The following is a 10,732-nucleotide window of genomic DNA, read 5'->3' as shown; positions in this document are numbered from 1 at the left end:
TCCTACTTGCAGTATAGGCTTAGGTAGCATAATTTGATAGGCCAAAACATCCTACCTGCAGTATAGGCTTGGGTAGCACAATTTGATAGGCCAAAACACCTAGTTGAAACATCCTACCTGCAGTATAGGCTTGGGTAGCACAATTTAATAGGCCAAAACACATTGTCAAAACATCCTACCTGCAGCATAGGCTTGGGTAGCACAATTTGATAGGCCAAAACACATTCTCAAAACATCCTACCTGCAGTATAGACTTGGGTAGTACAATTTGATAGGCCAAAACACCTTTGCAAAACATCCTACCTGCAGTATAGGCTTTGGTAGCACAATTTGATAGGCCAAAACACATTCTCAAAACATCCTACCTGCAGTATAGGCTTAGGTAGCACAATTTGATAGGCCAAAAAACCTTGTCAAAACATCCTACCTGCAGTATAGGCTTGGGAATCACAATTTGATAGGCCAAAACATTCTACCTGCAGTACAGGCTTGGGTAGCACAATTTGATAGGCCAAAACACCTTGCAAAACATCCTACCTGCAGTATAGGCTTAGGTAGCACAATTTGATAGGCCAAAAAACCTTGTCAAAACATCCTACCTGCAGTATAGGCTTGGGAATCACAATTTGATAGGCCAAAACATTCTACCTGCAGTACAGGCTTGGGTAGCACAATTTGATAGGCCAAAACACCTTGCAAGACATCCTACCTGCAGTATAGGCTTAGGTAGCACAATTTGTTAGGTCAAAACATCCTACCTGCAGTATAGGCTTGGGTAGCACAATTTGATAGGCCAAATCACCTTGAAAAACATACTACCTGCAGTATAGGCTTGGGTAGCACAATTTGACAGGCCAAAACATCCTACTTGCAGTATAGGCTTAGGTAGCACAATTTGATAGGCCAAAACACCTTGTCAAAACATCCTACCTGCAGTATAGGCTTGGGTAGCACAATTTGATAGGCCAAAACACCTAGTTGAAACATCCTACCTGCAGTATAGGCTTGGGTAGCACAATTTAATAGGCCAAAACACCTTTGCAAAACATCCTACCTGCAGTATAGGCTTGGGTAGCACAATTTGATAGGCCAAATCACCTTGAAAAACATACTACCTGCAGAATAGGCTTGGGTAGCAAATTTGATAGGCCAAAACAACCTACCTGCAGTACAGGCTTAGGTAGCACAATTTGATAGGCCAAAACACCTTGTCAAAACATCCTACCTGCAGTATAGGCTTGGGTAGCACAATTTGACAGGCCAAAACATCCTACTTGCAGTATAGGCTTAGGTAGCACAATTTGATAGGCCAAAACACCTTGTCAAAACATCCTACCTGCAGTATAGGCTTGGGTAGCACAATTTGATAGGCCAAAACATCCTACCTGCAGTATAGGCTTGGGTAGCACAAATTGATAGGCCAAAAAACCTTGTCAAAACATCCTACCTGCAGTATAGGCTTGGGTAGCACAATTTGACAGGCCAAAACATCCTACTTGCAGTATAGGCTTAGGTAGCATAATTTGATAGGCCAAAACATCCTACCTGCAGTATAGGCTTGGGTAGCACAATTTGATAGGCCAAATCACCTTGAAAAACATACTACCTGCAGAATAGGCTTGGGTAGCAAATTTGATAGGCCAAAACAACCTACCTGCAGTACAGGCTTAGGTAGCACAATTTGATAGGCCAAAACACCTTGTCAAAACATCCTACCTGCAGTATAGGCTTGGGTAGCACAATTTGATAGGCCAAAACATCCTACCTGCAGTATAGGCTTGGGTAGCACAAATTGATAGGCCAAAAACCTTGTCAAAACATCCTACCTGCAGTATAGGCTTGGGTAGCACAATTTGACAGGCCAAAACATCCTACTTGCAGTATAGGCTTAGGTAGCATAATTTGATAGGCCAAAACATCCTACCTGCAGTATAGGCTTGGGTAGCACAATTTGATAGGCCAAAACACCTAGTTGAAACATCCTACCTGCAGTATAGGCTTGGGTAGCACAATTTAATAGGCCAAAACACATTGTCAAAACATACTACCTGCAGCATAGGCTTGGGTAGCACAATTTGATAGGCCAAAACACCTAGTTGAAACATCCTACCTGCAGTATAGGCTTGGGTAGCACAATTTGATAGGCCAAAACACATTGTCAAAACATCCTACCTGCAGTATAGGCTTGGGTAGCACAATTTGACAGGCCAAAACATCCTACTTGCAGTATAGGCTTAGGTAGCATAATTTGATAGGCCAAAACATCCTACCTGCAGTATAGGCTTGGGTAGCACAATTTGATAGGCCAAAACACCTAGTTGAAACATCCTACCTGCAGTATAGGCTTGGGTAGCACAATTTAATAGGCCAAAACACATTGTCAAAACATACTACCTGCAGTATAGGCTTGGGTAGCACAATTTGATAGGCCAAAACACATTCTCAAAACATCCTACCTGCAGTATAGGCTTGGGTAGTACAATTTGATAGGCCAAAACACCTTTGCAAAACATCCTACCTGCAGTATAGGCTTGGGTAGCACAATTTGATAGGCCAAAACACATTCTCAAAACATCCTACCTGCAGTATAGGCTTGGGTAGCACAATTTGATAAGCCAAAACATCCTACCTGCAGTATAGGCTTGGGTAGCACAAATTGATAGGCCAAAAAACCTTGTCAAAACATCCTACCTGCAGTATAGGCTTGGGAATCACAATTTGATAGGCCAAAACATTCTACCTGCAGTATAGGCTTGGGTAGCACAATTTGATAGGCCAAAACACCTTGCAAAACATCCTACCTGCAGTATAGGCATGGGTAGCAAATTTGATAGGCCAAAACAACCTACCTGCAGTACAGGCTTAGGTAGCACAATTTGATAGGCCAAAACACCTTGTCAAAACATCCTACCTGCAGTATAGGCTTGGGTAGCACAATTTGACAGGCCAAAACATCCTACTTGCAGTATAGGCTTAGGTAGCATAATTTGATAGGCCAAAACATCCTACCTGCAGTATAGGCTTGGGTAGCACAATTTGATAGGCCAAAACACCTAGTTGAAACATCCTACCTGCAGTATAGGCTTGGGTAGCACAATTTAATAGGCCAAAACACATTGTCAAAACATCCTACCTGCAGCATAGGCTTGGGTAGCACAATTTGATAGGCCAAAACACATTCTCAAAACATCCTACCTGCAGTATAGACTTGGGTAGTACAATTTGATAGGCCAAAACACCTTTGCAAAACATCCTACCTGCAGTATAGGCTTTGGTAGCACAATTTGATAGGCCAAATCACCTTGAAAAACATACTACCTGCAGAATAGGCTTGGGTAGCACAATTTGATAGGCCAAACATCCTACCTCCAGTATAGGCTTGGGTAGCACAATTTGATAGGCCAAAACACCTTGCAAAACATCCTACCTGCAGTATAGGCTTAGGTAGCACAATTTGATAGGTCAAAACATCCTACCTGCACTATAGGCTTGGGTAGCACAATTTGATAGGCCAAAACACCTTTGCAAAACATCCTACCTGCAGGATAGGCTTGGGTTGCACAATTTGATAGGCCAAATCACCTTGAAAAACATATTACCTGCAGAATAGGCTTGGGTAGCACAATTTGATAGGCCAAAACATCCTACCTGCAGTATAGGCTTGGGTAGCACAATTTGATAGGCCAAAAAACCTTGTCAAAACATCCTACCTGCAGTATAGGCTTGGGAATCACAATTTGATAGGCCAAAACATTCTACCTGCAGTATAGGCTTGGGTAGCACAATTTGATAGGCCAAAACATCTTGCAAAACATCCTACCTGCAGTATAGGCTTGGGTAGCACAATTTGATAGGCCAAAACACCTTTGCAAAACATCCTACCTGCAGTATAGGCTTGGGTAGCACAATTTGATAGACCAAAACACATTCTCAAAACATCCTACCTGCAGTATAGGCTTGGGTAGCACAATTTGATAGGCCAAAACATCCTACCTGCAGTATAGGCTTGGGTAGCACAATTTGATAGGCCAAAACACCTAGTTGAAACATCTTACCTGCAGTATAGACTTGGGTAGCACAATTTGATAGGCCAAAACACCTTTGCAAAACATCCTACCTGCAGTATAGGCTTGGGTAGCACAATTTGATAGGCCAAATCACCTAGAAAAACATACCACTTGCAGAATAGACTTGGGTAGCAAATTTGATAGGCCAAAACACCTTTGCAAAACATCCTACCTGCAGTATAGGCTTGGGTAGCACAATTTGATAGGCCAAACCAGCTTGTCAAAACATCCTACCTGCAGTATAGGCTTGGGTAGCACAATTTGATAGGCCAAATCACCTAGAAAAACATACCACTTGCAGAATAGACTTGGGTAGCACAATTTGATAGGCCAAAACAACCTACCTGCAGTACAGGCTTAGGTAGCACAATTTGATAGGCCAAAACACCTCGTCAAAACATCCTACCTGCAGTATAGGCTTGGGTAGCACAATTTGACAGGCCAAAACACCTTGTCAAAACATCCTACCTGCAGTATAGGCTTGGGTAGCACAATTTGACAGGCCAAAACATCCTACTTGCAGTATAGGCTTAGGTAGCACAATTTGATTGGCCAAAACACCTTGTCAAAACATACTACCTGCAGTATAGGCTTGGGTAGCAAAATTTGATAGGCCAAAACATCCTACCTGCAGTATAGGCTTGGGTAGCACAATTTGATAGGCCAAAACACCTTGCAAAACATCCTACCTGCAGTATAGGCTTGGGTAGCACAATCTGATAGGCCAAAACACCTTTGCAAAACATCCTACCTGCAGTATAGGCTTGGGTAGCACAATTTGATAGACCAAAACACATTCTCAAAACATCCTACCTGCAGTATAGGCTTGGGTAGCACAATTTGATAGGCCAAAACATCCTACCTGCAGTATAGGCTTGGGTAGCACAATTTGATAGGCCAAAACACATTCTCAAAACATCCTACCTGCAGTATAGGCTTGGGTAGCACAATTTGATAGGCCAAAACACCTTTGCAAAACATACTACCTGCAGAATAGGCTTGGGTAGCAAATTTGATAGGCCAAAACAACCTACCTGCAGTATAGGCTTAGGTAGCAAAATTTGATAGGCCAACACACCTTGTCAAAACATCCTACCTGCAGTATAGGCTTGGGTAGCACAATTTGATAGGCCAAACCACCTTGTCAAAACATCCTACCTGCAGTATAGGCTTGAGTAGCACAATTTGATAGGCCAAAATATCCTACCTGCAAAATAGGCTTATGTAGCACAAATTGATAGGCCAAAACACCTTGTCAAAACATCCTACCTGCAGTATAGGCTTGGGTAGCACAATTTGATAGGCCAAAACATCCTACCTGCAGTATAGGCTTGGGTAGCACAATTTGATAGGCCAAACCACCTTGTCAAAATATCCTACCTGCAGTATAGGCTTGGGTAGCACAATTTGATAGGCCAAACATCCTACCTGCAGTATAGGCTTGGGTAGCACAATTTGACAGGCCAAAACATCCTACTTGCAGTATAGGCTTAGGTAGCACAATCTGATAGGCCAAAACACCTTGCAAAACATCCTACCTGCAGTATAGGCTTAGGTAGCACAATTTGATAGGTCAAAACATCCTACCTGCAGTATAGGCTTGGGTAGCACAATTTGATAGGCCAAAACACCTTTGCAAAACATCCTACCTGCAGTATAGGCTTGGGTAGCAAAATTTGATAGGCCAAAACACATTCTCAAAACATCCTACATGTAGTATAGGCTTGGGTAGCACAATTTGATAAGCCAAAACATCTTACCTACAGTATAGGCTTGGGTAGCACAATTTGATAGGCCAAAACACATTGTCAAAACATCCTACCTGCAGCATAGGCTTGGGTAGCACAATTTGATAGGCCAAAACACATTCTCAAAACATCCTACCTGCAGTATAGGCTTGGGTAGTACAATTTGATAGGCCAAAACACCTTTGCAAAACATCCTACCTGCAGTATAGGCTTGGGTAGCACAATTTGATAGGCCAAAACACATTGTCAAAACATCCTACCTGCAGCATAGGCTTGGGTAGCACAATTTGATAGGCCAAAACACATTCTCAAAACATCCTACCTGCAGTATAGGCTTGGGTAGTACAATTTAATAGGCCAAAACACCTTTGCAAAACATCCTACCTGCAGTATAGGCTTGGGTAGCACAATTTGATAGGCCAAAACACATTCTCAAAACATCCTACCTGCAGTATAGGCTTGGGTAGCACAATTTGATAAGCCAAAACATCTTACCTACAGTATAGGCTTGGGTAGCACAATTTGATAGGCCAAAACATCCTACCTGCAGTATAGGCTTGGGTAGCACAATTTGATAGGCCAAAACACCTAGTTGAAACATCCTACCTGCAGCATAGGCTTGGGTAGCACAATTTGATGGGCCAAAACACATTCTCAAAACATCCTACCTGCAGTATAGACTTGGGTAGCACAATTTGATAGGCCAAAACACCTTTGCAAAACATCCTACCTGCAGTATAGGCTTTGGTAGCACAATTTGACAGGCCAAAACATCCTACTTGCAGTATAGGCTTAGGTAGCACAATCTGATAGGCCAAAACACCTTGTCAAAACATACTACCTGCAGTATAGGCTTGGGTAGCACAATTTGATAGGCCAAAACATCCTACCTGCAGTATAGGCTGGGTAGCACAATTTGATAGGCCAAAAAACCTTGTCAAAACATCCTACCTGCAGTATAGGCTTGGGAATCACAATTTGATAGGCCAAAACATCCTACCTGCAGTATAGGCTTGGGTAGCACAATTTGATAGGCCAAAACACCTTTGCAAAACATCCTACCTGCAGTATAGGCTTGGGTAGCACAATTTGATAGGCCAAACCAGCTTGTCAAAACATCCTACCTGCAGTATAGACTTGGGTAGCACAATTTGATAGGCCAAAACACCTTGTCAAAACATCCTACCTGCAGTATAGGCTTGGGTAGCACAATTTGATAGGCCAAAACATACTACCTGCAGTATAGGCTTGGGTAGCACAATTTGATAGGCCAAAACAACCTACCTGCAGTATAGGCTTAGGTAGCACAATTTGATAGGCCAAAACACCTTGTCAAAACATCCTACCTGCAGTATAGGCTTGGGTAGCACAATTTGATAGGCCAAAACATCCTACCTGCAGTATAGGCTTGGGTAGCACAATTTGATAGGCCAAAACATACTACCTGCAGTATAGGCTTGGGTAGCACAATTTGATAGGCCAAAACATCCTACCTGCAGTATAGGCTTGGGTAGCACAATTTGATAGGCCAAAACACATTCTCAAAACATCCTACCTGCAGTATAGGCTTGGGTAGCACAATTTGACAGGCCAAAACATCCTACTTGCAGTATAGGCTTAGGTAGCACAATTTGATAGGCCAAAACACATTGTCAAAACATCCTACCTGCAGTATAGGCTTGGGTATCACAATTTGATAGGCCAAAACATCCTACCTGCAGTATAGGCTTGGGTAGCGCAATTAGATAGGCCAAACCACCTTGTCAAAACATGCTACCTGCAGTATAGGCTTGGGTAGCACAATTTGATAGGCCAAACATCCTACCTGCAATATAGGCTTGGGTAGCACAATTTGATAGGCCAAAACAACCTACCTGCAGTATAGGCTTAGGTAGCACAATTTGATAGGCCAAAACACCTTGTCAAAACATCCTACCTGCAGTATAGGCTTGGGTAGCACAATTTGACAGGCCAAAACATCCTACTTGCAGTATAGGCTTAGGTAGCACAATTTGATAGGCCAAAACACCTTGTCAAAACATCCTACCTGCAGTACAGGCTTGGGTAGCACAATTTGACAGGCCAAAACATCCTACTTGCAGTATAGGCTTAGGTAGCACAATTTGATAGGCCAAAACACCTTGTCAAAACATACTACCTGCAGTATAGGCTTGGGTAGCACAATTTGATAGGCCAAAACATCCTACCTGCAGTATAGGCTTGGGTAGCACACTTTGATAGGCCAAAACACCTTGCAAAACATACTACCTGCAGTATAGGCTTGGGTAGCACAATTTGATAGGCCAAAACAACCTACCTGCAGTATAGGCTTAGGTAGCACAATTTGATAGGCCAAAACACCTTGTCAAAACATACTACCTGCAGTATAGGCTTGGGTAGCACAATTTGACAGGCCAAAACATCCTACCTGCAGTATAGGCTTAGGTAGCACAATTTGATAGGCCAAAACACCTTGTCAAAACATCCTACCTGCAGTATAGGCTTGGGTAGCACAATTTGACAGGCCAAAACATCCTACTTGCAGTATAGGCTTAGGTAGCACAATTTGATAGGCCAAAACACCTTGTCAAAACATCCTACCTGCAGTACAGGCTTGGGTAGCACAATTTGACAGGCCAAAACATCCTACTTGCAGTATAGGCTTAGGTAGCACAATTTGATAGGCCAAAACACCTTGTCAAAACATACTACCTGCAGTATAGGCTTGGGTAGCACAATTTGATAGGCCAAAACATCCTACCTGCAGTATAGGCTTGGGTAGCACACTTTGATAGGCCAAAACACCTTGCAAAACATACTACCTGCAGTATAGGCTTGGGTAGCACAATTTGATAGGCCAAAACAACCTACCTGCAGTATAGGCTTAGGTAGCACAATTTGATAGGCCAAAACACCTTGTCAAAACATACTACCTGCAGTATAGGCTTGGGTAGCACAATTTGACAGGCCAAAACATCCTACCTGCAGTATAGGCTTAGGTAGCACAATTTGATAGGCCAAAACAACCTACCTGCAGTATAGGCTTAGGTAGCACAATTTGATAGGCCAAAACACCTTGTCAAAATATCCTACCTGCAGTATAGGCTTGGGTAGCACAATCTGACAGGCCAAAACATCCTACTTGCAGTATAGGCTTAGGTAGCACAATTTGATAGGCCAAAACACCTTGTCAAAACATACTACCTGCAGTATAGGCTTGGGTAGCACAATTTGATAGGCCAAAACATCCTACCTGCAGTATAGGCTTGGGTAGCACAATTTGACAGGCCAAAACATCCTACTTGCAGTATAGGCTTAGGTAGAACAATTTGATAGGCCAAAACACCTTGTCAAAACATACTACCTGCAGTACAGGCTTGGGTAGCACAATTTGATAGGCCAAAACATCCTACCTGCAGTATAGGCTTGGGTAGCACAATTTGATAGGCCAAACCACCTTGTCAAAACATCCTACCTGCAGTATAGGCTTGGGTAGCACAATTTGATAGGCCAAACATCCTACCTGCAGTATAGGCTTGGGTAGCACAATTTGATAGGCCAAACATCCTACCTGCAGTATAGGCTTGGGTAGCACAATTTGATAAGCCAAAACACCTTGTCAAAACATACTACCTGCAGTATAGGCTTGGGTAGCACAATTTGATGGGCCAAAACATCCTACCTGCAGTATAGGCTTGGGTAGCACAATTTGATGGGCCAAAACATCCTACTTGCAGTATAGGCTTGGGTAGCACAATTTGATAGGCCAAACATCATACCTGCAGTATAGGCTTGGGTAGCAAAATTTGATAAGCCAAAACACCTTGTCAAAACATCCTACCTGCAGTATAGGCTTGGGTAGCACAATTTGATAAGCCAAAACACCTTGTCAAAACATCCTACCTGCAGTATAGACTTGGGTAGCACACTTTGATAGGCCAAAACATCCTACCTGCAGTATAGGCATGGGTAGCACAATTTGATAGGCCAAAACAACCTACCTGCAGTATAGGCTTAGGTAGCACAATTTGATAGGCCAAAACACCTTGTCAAAACATCCTACCTGCAGTATAGGCTTGGGTAGCACAATTTGATAGGCCAAAACATCCTACCTGCAGTATAGGCTTGGGTAGGACAATTTGATAGGCCAAAACATACTACCTGCAGTATAGGCTTGGGTAGCACAATTTGATAGGCCAAAACAACCTACCTGCAGTATAGGCTTAGGTAGCACAATTTGATAGGCCAAAACACCTTGTCAAAACATCCTACCTGCAGTATAGGCTTGGGTAGCACAATTTGATAGGCCAAAACATCCTACCTACAGTATAGGCTTGGGTAGCACAATTTGATAGGCCAAAACATACTACCTGCAGTATAGGCTTGGGTAGCACAATTTGATAGGCCAAAACATCCTATCTGCAGTATAGGCTTGGGTAGCACAATTTGATAGGCCAAAACACCTTGTCAAAACATAATACCTGCAGTATAGGCTTGGGTAGCACAATTTGACAGGCCAAAACATCCTACTTGCAGTATAGGCTTAGGTAGCACAATTTGATAGGCCAAAACACCTTGTCAAAACATCCTACCTGCAGTATAGGCTTGGGTAGCACAATTTGATAGGCCAAAACAACCTACCTGCAGTATAGGCTTAGGTAGCACAATTTGATAGGCCAAAACACCTTGTCAAAACATACTACCTGCAGTATAGGCTTGGGTAGCACAATTTGACAGGCCAAAACATCCTACCTGCAGTATAGGCTTAGGTAGCACAATTTGATAGGCCAAAACACCTTGTCAAAACATACTACCTGCAGTATAGGCTTGGGTAGCACAATTTGACAGGCCAAAACATCCTACTTGCAGTATAGGCTTGGGTAGCACAATTTGATAGGCCAAAACACCTTGTCAAAA

This window comes from Xyrauchen texanus, chromosome 43 (assembly GCF_025860055.1).
Source record: "Xyrauchen texanus isolate HMW12.3.18 chromosome 43, RBS_HiC_50CHRs, whole genome shotgun sequence".
Lineage (NCBI taxonomy): Eukaryota > Metazoa > Chordata > Actinopteri > Cypriniformes > Catostomidae > Xyrauchen > Xyrauchen texanus.
The sequence above is the reverse complement of the archived record's forward strand: the minus strand, read 5'-3'. Positions refer to the sequence as shown.